Source organism: Rhinopithecus bieti, unplaced genomic scaffold (genome assembly GCF_001698545.2).
Source record: "Rhinopithecus bieti isolate Rb0 unplaced genomic scaffold, ASM169854v2 scaffold_68778, whole genome shotgun sequence".
NCBI lineage: Eukaryota > Metazoa > Chordata > Mammalia > Primates > Cercopithecidae > Rhinopithecus > Rhinopithecus bieti.
The window spans coordinates 850,959-876,387 of record NW_016827519.1 but is presented as its reverse complement, the minus strand read 5'-3'; positions in this window follow the sequence as shown (position 1 = coordinate 876,387).

The following is a 25,429-nucleotide window of genomic DNA, read 5'->3' as shown; positions in this document are numbered from 1 at the left end:
ACATTGTTTTGGGCAGTATGGCCATTTTAATGATAATAAAATGATTCTTCCTATCCATGAGCATGAAAGACAGAAATACCATTCAAACAAACAATCTCATTACTGGTTATATACCCAAAGGAATATGAAACATTCTATTATAAAGACACATGCACGTGTGTGTTCACTGCAGCACTATACACAGTAGCAAAGTCATGAAATCAGCCTAAATGCCGACTAATGATAGACTGGATAAAGAAAATGTAGTACATGTATATCATGGACTACTATGCAGCCATAAAAAAGAATGAGATCATATCCTTTGGATGGAGCTGGAGGCCATTATTTTTAGCACACTAGCATGAAACAGAAAACCAAATACCATATGTTCTCACTTATAAGTGCGAGCTAAATGATGAGAACACATGGACACATAGAGGGAAACAACACATTCTGGGGCCTTTTGGAGGGTGGAAGTTGGGAGGAAGAAAAGGATCAGGATAAATAACTAATGGGTATTAGGCTTAATACCTAGGTGTTGAAATAATCTGTACAATAAATCCCCATGACACAAACTCACAAACTCTATGTGACAAACTGGCACTTGTACCCCTGAAATTAAAAGTCTAAAATAAATAAATAAAAATCTCTCATAGTCTATAAAATGGATCCGAATATATAGGAGTTACTTGGAAAATCTTTGATAAACAAATTAGAATATCTCACTTGGAAAGATTATGAGATTTAGAGCCACACACAATTAGATTGATATCTATTGATCACCATTTCCTAGCTCTGTAATTCTGGGTAGTGGTACTGAGCTCTATTCTCTTTATTTATTAAGTGGAGCAAATAATTACTTTCTACTATGGTTGTTCTGTGAATTGCATGCAAATCATCCACCAGGATCTTGAACACAAGGAGACCATTGCAAAAGTGTTAGTCTTCCTTATCTCATCAACCCCAACATCTGTTGGAATACACTGAACAAATGTTACATGTTATCTCGAGTTTATTTTTAAGTCAGTATTCAAAAGACTCATCAATTCTCTTGGTTGGTTTTCCAAGTTATTTCATTTTGGGAAGCAAAATATCCTTTTCATCCTTTGTAGTAGTTTGTACTGTTAGTCTCCGTTTCACTTGTAATTTGAATTTGATTTTCATTTCTTCTTTTCATTTAAATAATATTTAAAATGGGTTTCCCATAAACCTCATCCAATTACCTGAAGAATATTTGAGAGGCATGAGAATGTCTTTATAAATAATGTCATCCAGTAATCATAGACCTTAATGTATAAGGTAGATGGTGTCTGGCAATTTTCAAAATTTTTGTACACCATTGGAAGTCATCTGTGGCAGCTATGAGAATATACCTTGCTGATCTTCAGCTATAGAGAGACTCATTATCTTAGGGCCCCAGCAATGAACACTGCAATCCATTTTTCCCGAAATTTCCATTTCTACAGTCTGCTCCCAGCCAATGACAGTTCAGTTCTGTAAGGCAGACCTATTCCAGGAAGACTTGAACTCTGAACTTGCCCAAACTTTATGTGAATTTACAGCATTCTCTGACAATTCTACCCAACCTTTCCTCCCTCTGTTCTTCACATAGGGCTTGATTTGCATCAAAATCTACTTACTCTCCCAGTCTTTCCTAACTTCTTCCCTGTTTTTCTAGAACAGTAATTCCCCTAATAAAATTATTGCAAATTTATACCTTTTTATTGGCTGCTTCTCAGAGAAAATGGACTAACACATCAATTTATCGTCAAGCTTAAATATAAACAAAAAGACCAACTAGGTTTCAAAGAGCTGAATGTGAAACACATAAAAGAATTGAGAATATTTAGCTGAAATAAAAGGTCCATAACATACCCCCTTTCAGTACATTATGACAAAGCCATCTTTCCAAAAGCACCTGAATATGTTTCTGAATTTATTTTAAAAGATTTAAAAAGTAAAAAAAAAAAAAAAAAGTCTCAAGGTCAATATGGTATAGGCAAAATTTGTGGACTTCAAAGTTAGAAATACTTCATTTGAATAATAACCCTTCTACCTATGGGCATATGCATGTAAAATTAGGTAAGATACTTGAAACTTCTGAGTCTCATTTCTGCTTTTTAATAAATTAGTAACAATAATAACTATTTATCAAGATGTCACTTAGCAAAAATGGTCTCACAGTACCCTTGCTTTTTTCATAAACCATATCAAGAATTCGGCAACTCTATCCTGATTTACTGCTTTTCGTTCTCACTTGATAATCTCCTTAACTCCTGATCCACTATCTTCTGTCTTTATAGCTGTGCTCATGGGCCTGATGCTTGTTGCCACTCTTTTTTATTACATAAACTAGGATTTGTACTTAGTCCATGTATTTCTATCTGCTTCGTAGGGTTCTAGGTAGAAAATTTTAAAATTTGTCCTTCTCTTCTGGTGCCGAGTCATGAACAAAACAATTTTCAGGTTGGCCTCAGCTCTCAAAATGTGGGAGAGTGAAGAGAAGGCTGTATGGCAAGAATAAAATCATAGCTAGTTTCCACCCCTTGAAATGATGTGATGTAGTAAAATATTCACTCTGTAAAGTTTTAGGAAATTCATTGATTCAAGAGTTACATGAATTGTTTTGTTCATATCTGCATTCATGCCTGTACTGCTGGAATAAGTTGCCCTGGAGATTGACGTTCTAAATCTTTCTGCCTTTTTTCCCTCTTAGACAATTAATGCCAACAACACCTTTACATTATGTCCTAAAAAAATGGCTTATGTCCTTTGCCCATTTTTTTAAATGAGGTTTTTGTTGTTGTTGTTGTTGTTGTTATGTTGTTTGAGTTCCTTGTATATTCTAGATATTAGTCCTTTGTTGGAGGCATAAACTGCAAATATTTTCTCCCATTCTGTAGTATTTCTGTTTACTCTGTTGAATATTTTTTTCTGCTGAGAAACTTTTTAGTTTAAATAAGTTCCGTTTGTCTATTTTTGGTTTTGTTTCATTTGCTTTTGGGTCTTGTTATAAATTCTTTGTCTCGGCCAATGTCCAGGAACATTTTTCCTAGGTTTTCTTGTAGTATTTTTATAGTTTTAGGTCTTACATTTAAGTCTTCAATCCCTCTTGGCTTAACTTTTGTATATGGTGAGAGCTAGGGGTCTAGTTTCATTCTCCTACATTGGCTAGCAAATTTTCCCACCACCATTTACAGAATAGGATGTTCTTTCCCCATTGTTTTTATTTCTATCAACTTTGTCAAAGATCAGTTGATTGTAGATTTGTGGCTTTATTTCTGGGTTCTCAGTTCTGTTCCATTGATATATGTGTCTATTTTTGTAGCAGTACCATGCTGTTTTAATTACTATTGCCTTGTATAATTTGAAGTCAGGCAATTTGGTATGTCCAGCTTTGCTTCTTTCACTTAGGGTTGCTTTGGCCATTCAGGCTTTTTTTTTTTTTTTTTTTTTTTTGGTTCCATGTGAACTTTAGTATTGTTTTTTCTAATCTTGTGAAAAATCATGTTGGTAATGTGATAGGGATTGACTTGCATCTGTAGATTGCTTTGGGCAGTATGGTCATTTTGACAATTTTGATTTTTCCAATCTGTGAGCATGAGATGGATTTTTTGTTGTTCATTTTTGTCACCAAGAATTACTTTCATCAGTGTTTAGTAGATCTCTTTGTAGAGAACTTTCACCTCCATAGTTAAATGTATTCCTAGGTATTTTTGTTTTTGTTGTGGTTATTTGTAAATAGGATTGAGCTATTGATTTGTTTCTCAGCTTGAACATTATTGGTGTATAGAAATGCTACTGACTTATGTACATTGGCCAAAGGAGAAGAGTAGACATTTCTCAAAAGAAGGAATGCAAGCAACTAAAAAGCACATGAAAAAAATACTCAGTGTCACTAGTCATCAGAGAAACGCAAATTAAAACCACACTGAGATATCATCTTATACCAGTCAGAATGGCTGTTAATAAAAAGTTTAAAAAAAAAAAAACAGCAGATGCTGGCATGTATGTGAAAATAAGGACATGCTTATACACTATTGGTAGGAATGTAAATTAGTTTAACCTGTATGGAAAACAGTATGGAGATTTCTAAAATAACCAAAAATAGAACCCATCATTCAACCTAGCAATCCCATACTGGGTGTCTACCCATAGGAAAATAAATCATTATATTAAAAAGACACTTGCACTCCTATGTTCCCCACACTCCTATCTTCACAATCACAAAGTCATGAAATCAACCTAGGTATCCATCAGTGGTTGACTGGTTAAAGTGATTGTGGCATATATACACCATGGAATACTACATAGCCATAAAAAATGAAATCAAATACTTTACAGCAAGATGGATGGAGGTAGAGGCCATTATCCTAAGTGAACTAACTCAAAACCAGAACATCAAATACTATATTTTCCCGTAAGTGGGAGCTAAACAATAGGTACCTGTGGACATAAAGATGAAAATAATAGACACTGGGAACTCGAAAAGTGGGAAGAGGGAGATGGTTGTAAAGAAATTACCTGTTGGGTACAATGTCCCCTATTTGAGTAATGGGTACACTAGAAACTCAATCCCCACCGGTATGTAATATACCCATGTAATAGGCAGATATATTCCCTGGAGCTAAAATAAATTTTTTTAAAGGTGGCTTGATTCCTTTTAGTTATCAGCTTTATGGCTTCCACACATAAACTTTCCTTTAAACATGTAGATGGCTCCTATGAAAATCAAGGAATTAATGTAAAATTGTCGTATATGACTCATGGTTATTATGTACTATTATCTTCATTTAGACACTGTAAAACGTTAACTACAGGCCGGGCGCGGTGGCTTAAGCCTGTAATCCCAGCACTTTGGGAGGCCGAGACGGGCGGATCACGAGGTCAGGAGATCGAGACCATCCTGGCTAACACGGTGAAACCCCGTCTCTACTAAAAAATGCAAAAAATGAGCCGGGTGAGGTGGCGGGCGCCTGTAGTCCCAGCTACTCTGGAGGCTGAGGCCGGAGAATGGCGTAAACCCGGGGGGCGGAGCTTGCAGTGAGCTGAGATCCGGCCACTGCACTCCAGCCTGGGCGACAGAGCGAGACTCCGTCTCCAAAAACAAAACAAAACAAAACAAAACAAAACAAAACAAAACAAAAAACGTTAACTACAAATCTTAATATAAAAAGGAGTGTCCTTACATGAAGTAACACCTCCAAGGGATTGCAATAGAAGCAATTACATGGTGCTAAATGCTTCTCTGGTATAACACAACAGTGAGTTTGTAAACTTAATCTCTTTCCACTCCACTGCTTTCATTCAGAAATGCATCCTTTCATACTAGGACTGTTTTTATCTGCTACTTGGTATCAATCACTGCCCTTATTCGAATTTCATTAATCTGTCATTCAAATTTCGAATTACATAATTTATCTTTGGACATGGGCAAATTTGTATTTTTAGATGATTTACAGGAGGTTTTAAAAGTTCAAGGAGGAAACTGTTTAAATGTCCTTATTCTCACTTTCCAGAATCAACCACCTTTAATATTTTGACATAAGTGTTTTTAGAGATTTTTTCCAGATTCATAATTTTGAAAAAAATCAAAGTAATGGTTAATGATTTATGTCTATTGGTAATAATAAATGTTACATTAAAAAAGATCATCATTATAAAAAGACCATTCATGACTCATTTTCATTTCTTTACCCCCCTTTCTAGGTAAAAAGTAGTAGAAGGAGATTATTCAAACCCCATTACCAGAATAAAGTTCTTATACCTATCCAGGATCCACAGTTTTATGTAGTAGTTCACTATATTCTCAGAGCCTTAAATCCCACATAGAGTCTAAAAACTTCTTTCATTTTTCCATTCCAGAGGACACTTTTATCTAAACAATCCCATCTTACTTCTTTGCTCATAAAAATTTGGCTCCATTAAAGGCTCTTTAAAAAAATCATACGTCTGATGCCCTTCTCTACTCATCAAGCAGAGCTGATTCTCTCTCTGTCATACCTGCCCCATGGTTACGCCTCCATTGTAGAACTTGTAACACTTCTCTCTGTAATTTTGTGGAGCCTCTGTTGTAGGTCTGTGAAGAACTTGAGAGCTGAGGTTGTTTCTTCTTCATCTTTGTAGCTTCTGAATGCAGAATAGTACCAGTCCTTAACCTGGGTTCAATAAATTTGTGTTTTAGAGGAAAAGCAGAGATATGGTGATTATGGATATGGAGGGATGAAAGGAAGGACAGAAAGAGGCTCTAGCTTGATTGTGATTTATGAAAATTCGATAAAATGTCTTAGGTGAACAGCTAAAATAGTATATACACTGCAAAGCGGAAAAGTCATACTCACAGGTGACACCTAATTAAAGCTACTATTGAGTAGCTTTCCTGGCATAAATAATTTGTTTAAGAAATCAGGTTGTGTTTTGAGCACTAGAAAAAAGTTCTGCTTTACTGAGAGAGAATTGTTTTCACAGAGCATTTTAGAATATAAAAATATCAAGTGAAGATGCAGAGGCAAGTCTTTAAATTTTCCCTTAAGAAAGGACAAAGAAAGTAAACTTTGAAAATAACTTTCTATTTGAAATCTCTGAAATGAAACCTTACAGCACTGAAAATGAAATGAAGCCTTATAAAATAAAATTACACAAAAGTATTTTGTTTATTTGTTCAAAGTTTCATACGACTCCAGCGAGATCTTCCAATTTCTGGATTCTAAACTTCAGGTAAATAAGATCGATTAGTAAAAAAATAAATTTTGATTAATTTTTATTTAGTAACTAATCTGGTAGATTTCAAAGAAATAATATTTTTTATATTGCTTTAATCTCAAAACAGGAAAATTTTGCAGTTACTAGAAATTATTTCCAAAATTTATACAGTCTAGTTTAAATATGACTATATGTCAATGTATCCAAATAACACTACTATTAGTTATTTAAAAGTGTTAGCTCTGTGTTATTTATTAGGTAATATTTATCAGTCAATTACATTAAATAGTAAAAAAATTTGAGTGAATTTCAAACTAATAAGAGAAAATGTGATTTGTGTTATAGTGATATAGTTGTGGGATGTTGCTGGCTGATTCTTTCTGGATTTTTGGAGATCAACTCACTAACAGTAAATTTGCCCTGTAGGATATAAGTTAACCAATCATATGTGTCTTATATGTGTCTTAAATCAGTTAATTAATTAAATAATTAATTTTATTGAGACAGAGTCTCACTCTGCTGCTAAGGCTGGCCGATCTCGGCTCACTGCAACCTTTGCCTCCTGGGTTCAAGTGATTTTCCTGCCTCAGCCTCCTGCCCACCTTGGCCTCCCAAAGTGCTGGCATTGCAGATGTGAGCCACCACACCCAGCCCATATGTGTCTTTAATCTCAAACCAGAAATTGCTTTCCACAGTTGCTAAGACTGCATCACTTCTTAGAACTACAGCAGATAAAATGACGAGAGAACTCTCACTAAATTATCCTTGTGGGCTCCTTCCAATGTTTTTTACATTTCAGAATGAGTTTCAGTCTTGCCAGTTACAATATCACTGCTTATAGATTGAATATAGGTACCAATAGAAAGGGCTAATCCAGGTAGGAGACTTAGGTAAAATGTACCTCAGAAATGGAACTATTTGGTGGCTTTTAGGTGACAGAATTAATCAGAAAGTGTATTAAATTGGAGGAAAAGAAAGCAGCAGAATATATTAACCAGGTTTGCTGTGTATCAAACAGTGTTTAAATCCTATTTATTTATTACTCAAGTCTGTGTGTCATACAGAAATACAAATTAATTTTGAGCAACAACTGAATTCTTTTGAAGTAGTAGCAGTTAAAAATCATCTAATCTTCATGAAGATCTTAAAGTAACTTAAAATATAATAAACACAAGAAGAAATTTTCAAAGATAGAATATATGTCAGATGGAATTTTTTTGTATTTGCTACCAATTTAATAAAGAATCAGTTTATGACCCAAATCATATTGAGTCAAATAATGGGAAAACATGTTTTCAGTATTACATTCAGTGTATTTTAACTTAGTTATTTAAATATTGTAACAGAGAAATATAATTCAAAACTTTGCCTACGCCTTAATCATTTTAGATCCTTTACTTTTCTTTGAGGTCAGCCAAGTTCTTCAATAGTATAAGATTGTGAAAGGGGTTATTAATATTGTTAGGTGAGTTTGCTAATTCTAAAACTTGGAAAATGTATTACAGTTGCTGGATGGCCTTTTCAGGCAGGGTTCTAAAAGTCTATCTAATAAATTTTGGCAGCATTTATTTCATATATGAACTCAATCCATTGAAGAGTAATAAGTGCTAACATTTGAGTGCATAAATGTAACATGTTTTAAAGAAGCACTTGAAGCGCACTATCTTTTATAATCTCACAATGATCACAAAGGGAGTGGAGTTTTTTCAATGTCTATTTTTCAGAGAGAGATAAGTTGAAGGAGGTGAAGTTACATTCCAAGTTTACTCATGTAGTAAAGAGGGAGTCAGGATGTGAGACTAGCTCTAGCCATGATATCAGCATCCCACTTAACAATAAAGAAAAAGGTAATGCAAGTATTTATTTTCTCTAAAAAAAGGACTCTAAGTTTCTCTTTGTAATTTAATTCCCCCTTTACTTACCAAGATTCGATTATATGGGCCACAGAGGCCTAAAGGAGTCTTCTACCTGGATTAGTCCTTTCTGTTGGTACCTATATTCAATCTATTACCAGTGATACTGTAACTGGCAAGACTGAAATTCATTTTGAAATGTAAAAAATATTGGAAGGAGCCCACAAGGATAATTTAGTGAGAGTTCTCTTGTCATTTTATCTGCTATAGTTCTAAGAAGTGATATAGTCTTAGCAACTGTGGAAAGCAATTTCTGGTTTAAGATTTAAGATCTTAATTTCCTTTAGGCTTAGATACATTGTTCAATTGATTTCAGTTACTGAGGACGATAGAGAAAGTGGGTATTAGAAGGCTCTGTGCCCAAATGGGAGTCTGTGTTTCTTTTTTCTATTTTGTCTTACCTCATAGATTAAAGTCTTTTAGCATATTAACACATCACTCTTATGCAAAGTATGAGAGGCAATGAATATTAACAAAATATATTTATATGTCCCTTGTAGATGTTTCACTCTGAGTAATATTAGCAACAGTAAATGAACAATTACGAGAAAATACAGAATATCCTGGTGTGAAAAATGTGAGGAACAAAGGGCAATGTAGGATGAGAGGACCTGAACTAACCATGAAGGGTTGTTAAACTCCAGTGGAGAGAAAACATTAGGTGAATGGAAAATAAAAGTTCTCTCTACTCTTCGAACTCCCAAGTTACCGTGAATAAGACCAAATTCTTCCTGTGAATACTGAATCTGTGTACTTTCTCAGCTGTTGCCAAGTAATTAATTTCAGAGTTACAAATAAATGAAAGGATCAATTAATGGTTGGACAGCTTATTGAGTTACATACGTCTGTAGTCTCACACTACTACAAGAACCAATTGCTTCAATCACCTAACAGACTTTAAAATAATTCAAATTCTTTGAGGATCACTTAAACAAAACCTTTTGACTATTTCTACTTTTCAAATGGTTGTTATTTTGTAACTTGTTTAAGCAAGAGATATGGGATGTTCATTATTTTTCCTTTAAGTATTTGGTTGAACGGCTCTTCAGAGATCTCTAGCTCACACTCTCAGACAAGCCAAAAATTATGTAATTTACTAGCACTCTGGTAATATACAATCTCAAACAATGTCCATGTCATTTTTTGTTTCTATTCCAAAACTTTGTTTTCATTGGCCATGACTAAACTTCCTTAGCATTTCTATATGACTTTGAAATCCACTAAAATTCATACTAGGGAGTTTTCTTATTGTGATCAAAGGTCTAGTTGACACTAAAATCATTCAGGGTGTCTGTAAGCTAAAGGAATAAAGGTGCTTGTTTTGGTCAGGTAAGTCAGGACTGCAATTAGTTCCAAAATTTATCCATGCCTTCAAGGAAGTTAGAGCTTATGTGCTATATCATGATTTTTGTGTGCCTCTAAACTTCAGGGCATTCAACAAGTGGTTGATGATGCTCTGAACTGTGTGAAGGCTCTGGGTTCAATATTGATGGAAATATACCTTTTAAAGAGCTTTTACTGAGAATTTCCTCCACATTTATAGGGGCAAGTGTAGCAAATGAGACTTCCTGAATAGCCATAAATGTATTAAATTTGCAGCCATACGGCCGGGCATGGTGGTTCACGCCTGTAATCCCAGCACTTTGGGAGGCCGAAGTGGGAGGAGCACGAGGTCAGGAGATGGAGACCATCCTGGCTAACACGGTGAAACCCCGTCTCTACTAATAATACAAAAAAAATTTAGCCGGGTATGGTGACGGGCACCTGTACTCCCAGCTACTCCGTAGGCTGAGGCAGGAGAAAGGTGTGAACTCGGGAGGTGGAGCTTGCAGTGAGCAGAGATCGCGCCACTGCACTCCAGCCTGGGTGACAGAGAGAGACTCTGTCAAGAAAAAAAAAAAAAAAAAAAAAAAAAAAAATTGCAACCATAGCATGCTGGTGTAAAAATGGAGACAGGGAAAGAGAAAATGGGAGATGGGAGAGAGAGCAGGAGTGATCCTCAAATTCACAAACCAAATGGTTAAGAAAAAGGATGAAAATGCCTATGAATGGTTGATCTATCACGCAGTTCTTTAAAAAGAACATATATAAGTAGATTCCAAACTATGTTCCTTAGAATACTATTATCTTTAAATGTCAAAAATGTTTTTATACATTTGTAATGTAAGTCCCTTGGGGAAATTAAAATGCCCATAAGAATGTTAAAATTTCTGAAATGCTTTGCAGGAAATAGTTAGAATAACATTAATTCAGTATTTCTCCAATTTATGTATTCAAAACAGATCCAGATCCACTATTTTTTTTTTTTTTTTCCTTTTTTTCAGATGAGCAGTTACTAGCATTTTGGGAATGGTGTACTGTAGAGCACTGTGTGGGAAAAGCTGAATTCATTAAACCAGACTGTTGTCAATATGACAAGTAACAAATAGGAGAAAATCACATAACAAACTGCCATTTTATCATAATAATTTTTAAAAGTTCAGACTCGTTAATATTAATATAAATTATCAAAGTAATATTCAGCTTCCATGGAAGGTAGATTTTAGGATCAAAATATAATTATTCCCTAGGCCAGTCCATGATCTTTGCTTATGAAAGAATTTAATAGCATAAAAATGTTTTCATCTTTACTATGTACTTGTCAATTCTGTGAGTACAAATATGATGCTGTCACTGACTCTCATACTACACTGTCCTATTTGGAATTTGATTATTTTTCTCATTGTCCTCTGCACGTATTATTTTCCTTGCTGTTTGATGTTTCATGTTGTTTTAACTCGTGTCATTGTAACTTTTGTCATGTTTTCATAGGAATAAGTCATCCTTTTCTCTTTCTCCCTAAAATTACCACATATAACTGGTTTGAATTTCAGAAAGAATTCAAGCCAAGGAGGAAGCTGGTTTGGCATTTTTTTCCCATGAACATCTATTGTGAATTTTTTTTGCAGGTGCTCTCTTAAAAAATGTTCATTGTATCTATTTATGTATTTGTTTCACCTTCCTCTCATTTCTGTAGTTTTCCAGTTTTGCTCTCTATTGTGGCGTATGACGTTTATTTTTTAAAGTCAGATTAATTTATATTTATCTTGGAAATTGCATTCTCATTTCCCATAAAACCAAGAGATCTATTAACCTGTGATGACTTTCACACTTCAAAGATAGCAAAATCTTTTAGAACTGAAGTTCCTTGAAGCAAACTAAAAATACATATAAGCAAACAGAAAAAATAAGTTTAAAAACAACTTCAGGCAGGGCGCGGTGGTTCACGCCTGTAATCCCAGCACTTTGGGAGGCCGAGGCGGGCGGATCACGAGGTCAGGAGATTGAGACTATCCTGGTTGACAAGATGAAACCCCGTGTCTACTAAAAAATACAAAAAATTAGCCGGGCCTGGCGGCGGACGCTTGTAGTCCCAGCTACTCGAGAGGGAGGCTGAGGCAGGAGAATGGCATGAACCCGAGAGGCGGAACTTGCAGTGAGCCGAGATCGTGCCACTGCACTCCAGCCTGGGCAACAGAATGAAACTCTGTCTCAAAAAACAAAAACAAAAAGCAAAAAACAACTTCAGTGAAAATCCAGCTAATGATCTGATCTCCCAATGAGTCACTAAATGCTTAAAAATGTTACAGCCTTGACAAAAAAATACAGGTTAATTATTCTTTATTCATTTTTACAATAACTGACATGTACAGTTATGTACAGCTAACAGTGGAGGTAGTTATGATGAAGAGCTATTTTCGTTAACCAGATATATGATATAAACATGTATTAGCTAAACTGCTTTTGATTGCAAGTAATACAAGTCCCAACGACTTTAGTACTAGAAGGTTAAAAATGTAACTCAGAAGACAGCGGTAGGGTGGGTTTACTAGTTGTAATGGGGTTCAGAGTCATCAGGTTTTTGCTATATTGTTCTATGGCTCTCTCAGGCTGCCCTCTCTCATGGCACTGCTCACAGCCTTCCAGGCAATAGTTGTCCCAGGAAAGATAGTCGAGGAGAGGATGTGTGTGTGTGAGTGTGTGTGCGTGTGTGTGTGTGTTGTGTTGCGGGGGTAAGGGAAAGGGGTGCGCTGTAGTTACTCATTTCCTATAAGGTCATGAATATGTTAATTTCTTAATTGTTTTAATCACTTCACAGTGTATAAATATATCAAAACATCACGTTGTACATCTAATATCTATAAATATGATTTTATCAATTATAATTTAATAAAGCTGAAAATAGCATTGGGTGAATAGATATTATTAAATATAAAAAATAAAACTATTAAAACTGTAACAACTTTTAAAAATGTTGCAGGTTTGCCAAGGCTTCTGGAGTTAAAGCTGCCTTCTTATAATGGCAAGTGGAGGAGATGATCCTTATCAGGTCCTCTACTGGGTTCAGAAAGCTTGTGAAACCAAATGAGAAAAGTCATAATTGGTATCCTTTCCTCTTTCATTCATTCACCCATTCATTTATTCATACAGGAAACGTTTATTAGGAGTTTGTTATTTGCCTTACAAGACATATGAAGATAAATTAAGCAGTGACCAGAAATAGAAAGACTTAAGTGTGCTCTTCTTAGTACAAAGGTAGGACCCTTCCGAAGTGACTTCCATGTAAAATGGTGAAAAATCATGGGAAAAGCATTCTGGGCAGAATAAAATGGTTTGAGGCAAGGATGATCATTTGTTAGACTGAATTTCAGCAGGACCAGTGTAGTCCTGCTGAGATAAACTAAAGATACATGAAGCAAAAAGGGATATTTCTTTTGCATAAAAAAAAAAACCCACTTGAAGTATTATGTTTAATAGTCCCACACACAAAGAAGCTATCCCTGTTTTGCCTCTTCCCTTCTCTAGCAAAGGGGTACATTTCACCTGTTAGAGGGAGTAGGAAAATACCTTAGGACACTGAACATGTCAGAAGTAGTAGTTACTGGTTTCAAAGTATTCCATTAATCTCATATAGAAGGTGCAATGAAATGGAACCTGAAGGACACAAGTGCTAAAAGTAGAGTAAAGGGAAGAAACAATCCACTTACCCTTGTTAGGATCAGAGAAATTTGGTGATTGGAGCTGCAGACACTATTAAATATGGAGCTCCATAAGTGGGTAGAAGACAAGAGTGAAAGACAACAATTTGGCCAAAGCCAAATCCCTGAATTTCTCAATACCATTCTAGAAGAGTTTGACTATTTGGTGGGCATTAAGCAGCCACAAAAAGTTTCTATGAATCAGGAATCAAAATCAGAGTTACTCCAGCCAGAATGAGAGTTACCAGAGAGAAGGAGAGGAAACAGAACTACTTAAGAGACAGCTGTCAAAGTGAATTCAAGTTCAACTGGGAGCCAAGAGGCAAATGCATGCCTGTATCAAAACATCTGTTGTACCTCACAAATATATACACTTACTATGTACCCACAAAAAAATAAAAATTAAAAACAAAATATGAGATCCTCTTGTATTTATTTTGCCCACCACCACCTTCTGATGTACTTCAGGGAGATTTTTCCTTCTTCCAATATGAATGTCCCCGAATGCGTGTCCAGACTCAGAATGCAGGTCCTGACAACCTGGTGATACCTCAGCCTCACAGTCATCATCCTGACTTGCATCTTCACCACCTCCAGCATCATATCTCAGCCAATGACTGAAGGAGACAGCTATAAGTAGAGTTCAGGGAAGAAACAACCCACATACCCATATTGAAACTACCTTCTCTATTACCTGTATATAACTGTGCATGTCAGTTATTTTAAAAATGAATAAAGAATGATTAGCTTGTATTTTTTTGTCAAGGCTATAATTTTTTAAAGCATTTATGGACTCATTGGGAGATCAAATTATTAGCTGGATTTTACTGAAGTTGTTTTATACGTACTTTTTTCTGTTTGCTTACATGCATTTTTAGTTTGTTTCAAGTATAGCCACATAGTGAAGGACAGGAAGAGGTATAAGGAATGAGGTCAGGGAAGAGGTCAGAGTCCAATCAAACTATAGTCGAACATTTTTATAGGTTTTTGAGCAGAGTATGATATGATTTTATTTGTATTTTTAAAATCTTGCTGTTACTGATTTGGGGAAATTGAGTATAGAGGGTCAAGACTGGAAATTAGGAAGACATTTAGGATACATGTGCGGTGGTACTGGCTAGATATCGTGGTTTAAATTAGCATGCCATTAATGAAGTATCTGTGAATTGATAGAAATAGGAATACTAAAAAAAGTATGGTATATTCAATATACTTTGAGAATGTCATATAGTTAATGTACTACAGTGGAGGTATTACCCTGAACAGCACCATGATATTTCATTTACTTTTTTAAAGCAGGCTAAAGAACAGGCAAATCAAAGACTGTTTTTCTATCCCAGTGTTTAACATTAAAAGTTCCTTCTTATAAGGCGTTCAATAAATATTGATTTCCAAACTGTGATATTACAGAAGCAGTCATGCTATATAATCCAACTGACACCAATCCAAATCTTTGCCTCACTTAGAAGCCTCATAACTTTGGGCAAATTTCATAACTTTCGTGATTCAATTCCTTCATGTATGGAGTCAGGATGTTAATACGTAATTCAATAGACTTTCTCAAGCATTAAGTGGGATTGTGAATGTGAATCATTGAGCACATTCCCTAGCATGCATTAGCAACTCAACAGGTATTAATTTATTCTCTCCTATATTCCGAATAATTATTTTCAGGCTTTAGATACCATGAGAAATTTCACTGTGCATGCATTATTTTGATGTACAATTCTTTTTAAGGGTGAAGATGGTCTTAATGACATGCCCAGTGGTCCAACAATTTTCTCGCAACTGCCAGAGGCTCTTAGAATAAGACGTGACTATGCCATGGAGATGAAAAAAAAAAATAATCTTTATGAGCTGGGAATTTATCCATTCTAGGCATAGATAATTTTCCTTTGGCAGAAGGCCTGACTGTTTACTGGCTTTGCTTTCTATTCTCTGAAAGAGAGAAAAATGATTTTCCCACGAAATTTCTAAGTTCCCAGAGCTATCAAGCAAAAAGATTTTGAGTAGACAAACTATTATAATTTAACCGAAACTATTAGAATTTAACTGAGCATCCTGTGATCTTCAGCTATCACTGAACAACATCACTAATCTCCATGACTCTCTAAGTTGAACATTCTATTCAGATTCATGTATGATACTATATATGTTCATTACACAAAAATATTGACTCCTCTTTTATTTATGATGGCAGAATGAACCAAATTTACCTCTGGCAATATACCTTAATGCCTGTTGATTATGATTCTTGTGTCTGTGGACTGCACTCTAGTTAAAACACAAAGACGAGCCACCTCCTCTGCCCCCAAATTATTAGGTACACAGAAATACAAGTATAGCTAGATTTTGATACAGATAATACCTATACACTAATGGAAGTTCATATGAACATGAGAGTGAATTGTGTTTTACTCTAATAACTTTAGCACTTAACTTTACTGTCAAGTACCTGCATCACTGATATTTTTCTGGTGAAAGTCAACCACAAGTCTCTGGTATCTAGACTCTTTCCATATTCCTCTTTGCTCCTGCCTCTTTTTTAAAATTTTATTTTATTTTGCTAATTTTAATTTTAATTTTTGTGGGAACATGATAGGTGTATATATTTGTGGGGTATATGAAATGTTTTGAAACAGGTATGCAGCATTGCTTCTTGAGTTGCTCTTAGCTGAACTTGAATTCACTTTGACAGCTGTCTCTTAAGTAGTTCTGTTTCGTCCCCCTCTAGCATCTCTCATTCTAGATAGTGTATCTTTCATTTCTATTCCTGATTCACAGAAACTTTCTGTGGCTGCTTATTGCCCACAAAAGAGTCAAACTCTTCTAGAATGATGTTGAGAAATTCGGGTATTAGGCTTTAGCCAAATTGTTGTCTTTCACTGTTGCCTTCCACTCACTTATGGAGCTCTATACTTAATTGTATCTGCAGCTCCAATCACCAAATTTCTCTGATTGCCAACAAGGGTAAGTGGATTGTTTCTTCTCTGAACTCTACTTTTAGCAGTCGCCTCCCTCGGGTCCCATTTCATTGCACCTTCTAAAATAGATTAATGGGATACTTTGGGACTGGTATCTAATACTTCTGTTCAAGGTTCTTAGGTTGTTTTCCCACTTCTACTACCAGGTAAAGTTTACCCCCTTGCTAGAGGAGGGGAGAGGCTGAACAGTGACAGCTTCTTTGTGTATGGGACTACTAAACAAAATATTTTAATTAGGTCTTTTTGCCATGAAAAAGTCAATCACCATCCTGTTTTGAAATGGGAACCTGTCATTAAGGATCAAGTTGCTTCGTATAATAATGACAGAAGTTTTGTCTTCTGTTGGCTGACATAGCATGCTGGGGGTGACAAAGATGCAGGTGCTTGTCAGGATGATGACTGTGAGGCTGAGGTATCTCCCGCTTATCAGGGTCTGCATTCTGAGTTTGGACATGCATTCAGGGAGATTCACATTGGGAGAAGGAAAAATTTTCCTGAAATACATCAAGAGTTGGTGGTAGACAGAATAGATCAGGAGGGATCCCTCACTTCTAGAGGAATGTGTCATCTGGATTCTAATAGCAGTGATTCTGACATCTAATCTTACATCTATTTTCTTCTTCATTTTGATATATTAATCTATGCATTTAACACCTAATTTTTATAGACCTACTATGTTCCAGGCACCCGTCTAGGTGCAATGCTTACAGTGAGAGGCAGATTTATGGGAATCTAATAGAATTACAGCATCAGGGTCTTTCCATCACAGGGAAACTCTTCTAAGGAGGCTTTATTAATGTCTTTCTATAAATTTTTCCATATAAGATGGTTTAACCAAAATCAGTTAAAACACTTTTGTCTTTTTATTTCTACTCCCCGTCATCGTATTTCTCATCCAGGCAGTGTCTTTGGAGTGGCAAAAGAAACTCCTGGGATAGCATTAAGGGTAATTTGGGTTTAGAATGTACATTTATTTTGAGATGAATGGAATAGTTTTGTATTTAGTAGTAATTTCCATGTGGAGTTAATTTATAGTTATTACTAATTATCTGAGGATAGAATGGTGTCCAGTAATACTCTGATCCCTGATGCTAGATGATAATGAACTTCTACTTAGGTGATGCAGTTATTCACACAGCTAAGCAATCATCATCCAGAGCAAGAGGAAGCTTTGGATCAAAGCGAGAATGCAGGACATATTGGTTGAGAAGGACACTGTGATAGAGCTAATGTGGAAATTGGGAGGAAGATTGCCCTGAGAAAGTGTCTGTGATTGGGGGTGGTTAAAATAGAAACACCTTAATGAATAAATTAGGGCACCCATAACTGCTGAGCAATAATTGGTTATAGCTGACATGTAATTTCATGTGCTACAGGTTAAAGTGGTGTCATATTATCACACAAACACCATTTATTTTGGTAACATGAACTTTCCTTTGATATCAAGTTTTGGCAGATTTTTCTTACCTGGCATATACCTGGTAGATACTTTAGATTTTAAGACATATTTTTCAGCCCTTTTATGCCCTTTGGTATGACAAATATTGCTAACTTTAGTCAGTGTTCTATTTTTGTACATTTAAATTAGCATGATTTCTCTGATACTTTTACATTTCGTAGCCATAGGCTTGATTACAAATATCCAAAAGCAGCTCTTGACTAGACAGGGACACCATTTTAATGTGACATCTTTTTCTTTTAGTTTATATTTAGCACTGAACATAAGCATGGGCTTATAGTACGTTTACCACCCCCCCCATTCATATTCAGGTAAGGTAAATAGAAAATAACAAAGAGATGAGCATCCTGTAAACTGTTTGTTACAGGACTTAACCTAGGCATCTGTACCCCGCGATTAGAAAGCAACCTTTTCTATCTTATGAGCAGATGTGTAGGAAATATTATAGTACCAGAAACTAAGACCGATTGTTCCAGATCATTCACTCCCTTTTGCTGTGTGATTTAAAGGAGATATTTCTTCTTACTACAAACTGCTAAAAAGCAATCTAATTCCATCCTGTCCATGTTCAGTCAAATAAAGTTGGGGATGACAAATTCAAAGCTTATAGGCTAAAGGCCTCTACAGTCTTTTTTGCCCAGTACTCTACAACTTTATAAAAAGCAATAAAATTTACTTGACTTTATTTTTCCTTTTTTGGTTTTTTGTGTTCTCTTGGTTGGAAAGCTTTTAAATTCACCCATAAACATTTATAGCTAAACTCTCCTTCTCCATAATATCTCTTTCCTATACATAGTAGCCAATTTAGACTTCATGAATATTCTTCAGTGATAATCTCAGGCCTTCAAACAGTGGCTGAGTATACCACTCTCCAGAAGGTTCTTCAGAAATCAATGTACGGATATTCTCAAACTCATCATACAGGATATCTGTATCCTTTAACATCCAAAAACAATCAAGCAAACAAAAGCCCCATGGTATTCTTAGATGTATGGGAAATTCCACGGATGAAAATTCACATGAGCACAATTCATGGTTGTATCATGGATGATTTATTATTAATATGTATTGCATTATAAGGAGCCAAAAACCTACACCAAATTCAAGTCATTGTGTTTCTCAAAGAGTATTTAATAGCAGAAAACAACAACTCCAAACCATTCAGATTATAGGCATTCCTCACCAAATCCCTAGGACCAAATTTGCATCTCCGTGATAGTCTTTTAAACTTAATGCTGTGAAAGTCTTCTGGAAGCTGGTAGGTGTTTTATTTTATTTTATTTTATTTTCTCAGACCCTTCAAGTCTTCTTTCTGGGCCTATTTCTTCCACAATTGTGTAAGGTCTAATTTGCCTTACTTCATAATGTTCTTAGTGGTTCTGCTTCTCTAATTTGGCTATAACAGACCTTCTCACAGATTCCCTCTGGATGGCCAATAAATTATTAACATATCTTTTGACCACAACTAATGAACCAGGAGAGAAAAACTGATCCAAGAAGAAGTTCATCTTTAGACAAGCCTGTTGAGAAGAGATTATGTGAGCCAATTAGATAACTTTTTGCATTTTAGGATTGTAATACAGGGATTGTGTAGATTAGTCAGTGGATTTCAAACAAATAACTGTATATAGAAATGGGGCAGGAATTCTCATTGTGAAACATTTTGAAGGATCATATGAAAAATATGTAGAGAGGGAAATAAAAAGAGGAAATAATTTCTGAAAATATCACATTTTACCACAACATTGTGATTCTGTTGCCAAAAAATAAATAATTTTCTGTAAAACTGATACATCACTATGTATCATGCTCTGTGTTAGGCACTTAAAAAAGACAAACACTTTCATCACCTCTCAGTGTTTGGAAGGCAAACCCAGAAACAGAGAGTTATTAAACAATGTGATGACATTAGTGATATGCAGAGTAATATGGGGAAGACACGGCATTCCGTCTTTTACAGAATACAAGGCTATGCTTTTCTTCAGTTAGGAATAGAAAGATTTCAAGACACCTGCAGTAGTAAGTCTGAGACAGGAAAAGAAGTACATTCTTCTTCAATAACATTCATTTTGTTTATAACCTATAACAGCTTATATTATCACAGTCAATTACTATAACTCCCTTGCAAACATCCTCAACTGTCATTTCCTTACTTGCTTTCCTATACATCTCTGAAAAAGAAACACAATCCAAGTTAATCAAACTCTCTACTTGTGCCTGCAAGTTTGCGGATGAACATAACTGAAAAAATAGTGCTGATCCCACTTTAAATGTACGACGTCTATGCTCCAGGGGACCCCTTCTGTTGTCCAGCAACAGAATTTTCTATCTTTTCTCTGACCCAGTCTTCTCTCTCCTCCAGTCTTTTCTCTCACCTGTTCTCCTAGATAGCAATCTCAAACTTGTCTTTTCTTTTCAAATCTCCACAACCCCACACTCCGCATTGTCATCTTCACTCTCAAATTCCCTACCTCTCATCATGGATTTATTTTTCTCCATAATAATTATGTTTAAAATATACTATTTGATTCATTTTATAGTTTCCTATTTGTTTCATTAGTCTCACAAAGAATAGGTCTAACAAGCACCCCCACAGGGGTGACAGAGAGAGCTGAGCAGTTCCAGTTTTATCTGCTTTATTACAGGTTTTCCATACAACATTTTATTTGAGGGGAAAATAAATAAATAAATAGAAAATTCAAATTAAAACCACTCATTTAATGGACCATAGATTAAAAAAATAAAGAAATATTCATTTGTCATGATTTTGTGGTATAATTTTAATTTGGAAGCACTAAAAAAATGCAAAGAAAAGTTGCAAGAACAGGAAAAACGGCTTATTTTTTCATGAACTATTTGTTAGTAATTTGAGAAAATGATGCCCCATCATCCCCAGACACTTCGTAGCATTTTAGGCTTCTTCTTCCATAACAACAAAATATTAGAATCAGAAAGTTAATAATGAGTTATTGCCAATCGAACACTCAGACCCCAGCAAATGTGGAATGGTCCAAAAAAATGTCTTTTACAACTCAAAAATGCATTTCAGAATCATGATTGTACTTAATTGTCCTGTCTCTTTAGTTATTTTCAAGATGAAACAGTTCCATAGTCTGTCCACAACTTTCATGGCTCTGATACTTTTGACGTGTACAGGCCAATTGTTTTATAGACTGTTATTCAGTTGGTTTTATCTGATGTTTCCTCATGAGTAGATGCAGGTAATGTATCTTTGGCTAAATACTACAACAATTATACTGTGTTCTTCTCATTGTAGCCCATCAGGGGCACAACATTTTAAATTGTTCCATTGCAAATAATGTCTGATAACTTGAGATAAATAATAATTACCAGCGATTGATTCAAAAAAGTAAAGTATTTTGCCCTTTATAATAATTAAATATTTGGCAGAGAGGCATTCTGAAGCTACATAAATATTATGTCCCTCATCAAACAAATACATTTATTTATGTGTCTGTTTTATTAGTCTGAAGTGATCAGTTTCCCATCTTTTTCAATAGATAATTATCCACTACTATCATGTTTATTTTTGTGCACAAATTGTCCCAGAGAAAACTGGTTTCCGTGTCCTCCAGATATTATTTCTTGACCATTTCCTCACTTCTTGTCAAAAGCAGTGTCAGGCTTATATTCAAGATTGGTTGTCCTATCCTTGAATTCAGTCATTTATCTAAGAATCTCTGTTTCTTGAAGAAGAGAATAGCATACAGAAGATAAAATCTAGGAGGCAGGCATATATGATAACATGAATTCCCATTAATACTTTCAAATTCAGTCAAACACCATTATCTTTTTAACATTTTTGGTCCCATGCTTGCAACTCTATTCCCTGATACTAGCTTCCATCACACTTAACATATATAATTAATGAAAACCCCCATCATTACAACACTCATTCTCCTATGTATGTGTCCTCTGCACCTTACTTTAGCTCTGGCAGTCTGTGTAGACTCAAATACTACCCATGATGTAGTTCCTTCTTATTTTTCCCATGCTCCTTAACTCTGTGCCAAAAAAGTCTTCATAGCATAGATGCCCCTTCCATCCAGTCGAGGCTCTGACACCCTGCAAAGGGCTGCCTGCCCCATCACCATGTGGACACAGCTTTGACTCACTCAGGATCAATATCTCATACTGGATGTCCCTGCTTAGTTTACTGGACGTCCATTCCTTAGTAACATTTCCCTCCTATGTGAAAACCTTCCTCATTAACCCAGGCTCTCACATGCTGTTTTGATCACTGTGGCTCTTTTCTACTTAGTGCACAAAGTAGAAAACTGCTTTGCTTGGATTTAGGACTGGATGGCTCAGGAAGGGAAAGGAAGAGATAGAAATGGTAGAAGAGTGACGGAAAGGAGTAGTCTAAGAAGGAGAGAAAGGGAAATTCTTATGATTTTAATACACATATATATTTGTTTACTAGATACATAATTCTATAGGCCCTCCTCTCAAATTTTTATCCTCCTTTGGTCTGTCTTCCTTAAATGACTGTTGTATAAAATTGAAGGACAATTAATGAGGATATCTCTTGAGCAGGATTGGCAGTAATCATGTTAATTATAAACCCCAATGACTGAAATATTTCATAATTTTACACTGTAAAGAAAATAATTCCCACTCAATAGCAGAGTCAGATGAGTATAGTTAAGCACAATGTTTTGTGTATTTCTGAATAGATAGAAGAGGATACCTGAAATGTTCTCAACACACAGAAGTAGTAAGTACTGGAGGTGATAGCCTCACCAAATACCCTGACTTGATCATTGTACATGCTATGTGTGAAACATAACATTACATGTAACCAATTGATATGTAGGAATATTATGTATCAGTAAAAATATGCAGCAGATCTCACCAGAGTTAGCGTAAAAAAAGAATGCAAAATATCTCCATAAGTTTATATTGCTTACATGCCCAAATAATAATTTGTATATTGGCACTTCTTGATCCCTTATTTTTCCTGGGTGCCAGTCTTCCATTAGGGGGCTGGGGAATACTGCATATTGAGTGATGTAGTTTGGATATTTGTCCCCACTAAATTTCATGTTTAAATTTGATCCCGAGTGTTAGAGGTAGGGCCTGGTGAGAAGTGCTTGGCTGTGTGGGCCATCCCTCATGAATGGCTTGGTGCCCTCCTCATAGTGATGAGTGAGTTCTCAATCTATTAGTTCACACGAGATCTGGTTGTTTAAGAGACTGGTACTTCCTTCCTTCTCTCTTGCTTCCTCTTTCATCATGTGACATGCTTGCTCCCCTTTTGCCTTCTGCCACGAGTAAAACCTTCCTGTGACCCTTACCAGAAGCAGAGAAGAGGCAGGCGTCATGCTTCTTATACAGCCTGAAGAATCAAGAGCCAAATAAACCTCTTTTCTTTATAAATAATGCAGTCTCAGTTATTCCTTTATAGCAATACAAAACAGACTAATCCACTGAGCAAAAATTCTTAAGTGATAGGTAGCAAAACAAATCTGATATTAATATTTCTGTTAACTCTAAGTTAAAATGTGAAGTAGGTGAAGATACATGATTCTAATTTTTCTGCCTACCAGCCCCATGTTGCTTCTTGTCTCTCCTTTTTTTTCCCATATCTTCTAGACTTTTTGGAAAGTATATCTGTTCCACTAATGGATAAGGATGGTCCTGTTCACAATGATAATCACAATTCACTTTACTTTGAGACACTACATTCCAATAAAAGGTAATGAAAGCCATGGATACAATATAAAATGTTTCCAGTAGCCACATTAAAAATATTTTTTAAATGGGCTAAGTTGAGTTTTAAAATGTATCTTAATTCAATTTATACAATTTATTATCTGGGCATGTGAGCAACATAAACTTATTGAGATATATTTTGCATTCTTTTTTCACACTAACTCTTGTGAGATCTGCTGCATAATTTTGTTGATACGCTTCTTAGCCTCTGGTGTCTATCATTCTCCTCTCTAAAGGTGTCTTTATCTCCCACATATGAGTGAAAATATGCTGCATATTTTAACTTACAGAACATCTAATTTGGATGCTAAATTCCCATCTGAAATTTTGATTTATACTGAGATTACATAAAGTCATAAGTTTAAAAGGCAAATTCATAATTCCAAATTGGTTCAAATGCACTTAAAAGGTTCCTACTCCATGAAGTAACTATTCATTGAAAGGATTAAAATTAAATTAATTAAAATTTTAAAAAGTTTAAAAATTCAACTTCTCAGTCACACTAGCCAGATTTCAAGTATTCTGTAGACACATGTCATTAGTGGTGACTGTAATAAACAGTACAGGCACAGTCCCGTAGAATTAAGAAGAGTCTGAGTCACAGCACGCTGTTGGTGTAGATAAGAAAGAGCACCAACTTTAAAGTATGAAAATATAAGAGGAAACGGCAGAATAACTTGCATTACTTGCCTAATATAATTCTGAACAAAGTTTCTCACATTTTAGTGTGAAAAAGTTTTCTGGAGAAGTTACTTAATAGTACTTATTTCCTTTCTTCAGCACTGTTCCCTCAGAAATTCTGATTTGGAAATTCTATAGCAGGACTTAGAAAACTGCATTTTAGTTGATTCCTCCTCAGATCATTTTAGACTAAACTTTGGAAAATAATGCCCTCCAGAATTTAACTGTATGATAATCAATTTCCAATCTTGTATCAAATCTTTATCGAGCAGCCAATGTTTTCCAGCATTGATTAGGCAATGCTAATTCAGTATCATTACCTGTGGTTCATTAATGATACACACCTGCACTCAAAACTCATGGTTTAAAATCTCGACAACATGTGAGGAAAAACTTTGAAGTTCTTAGATCACTAAAAACACAGCAAATGCTAAATTGTCTAAGAGATAAATTCTTTAAAAATCAAGTCTACTGCTAGTTTGCTCTCAGATTGCCAGTATTCAAATAGTGGGTATGCTTCTATTCAAAGACATTTTCTTCGACTACATTTATAGAAAGTCCAAAGAAGTCATGTTCTTAACACTAATTGGAGGTTATTCAAATGTTGAAAAAATAATTATTGATGTTTTGATTATACATAGTGACGTTTATTTTGTTTTACATTGCTTTATTTTCTTTCCAAAATGTGTAAGCTTGCCTTATAGACACAAACTTGTCTCACTGGATTTAAACTAAGGTCTTCTGTTTTGCAAAACCTGCTTTTTAAATTTTTATTTATTTATTTATTTATTTGAGACAGAGTCCTGCTCTGTTGCCCAGGCTGGAGTGCAGTGGCGTGATCTTGGATCACTGCAGCATCTGCCTCCCAAGTTCCAGCAACTCTCCTGCCTCAGGCTCCCAAGTAGCTGAGACTACAGGCGTGCACTGCCACACCAACCTAATTTTGTATTTTTAGTA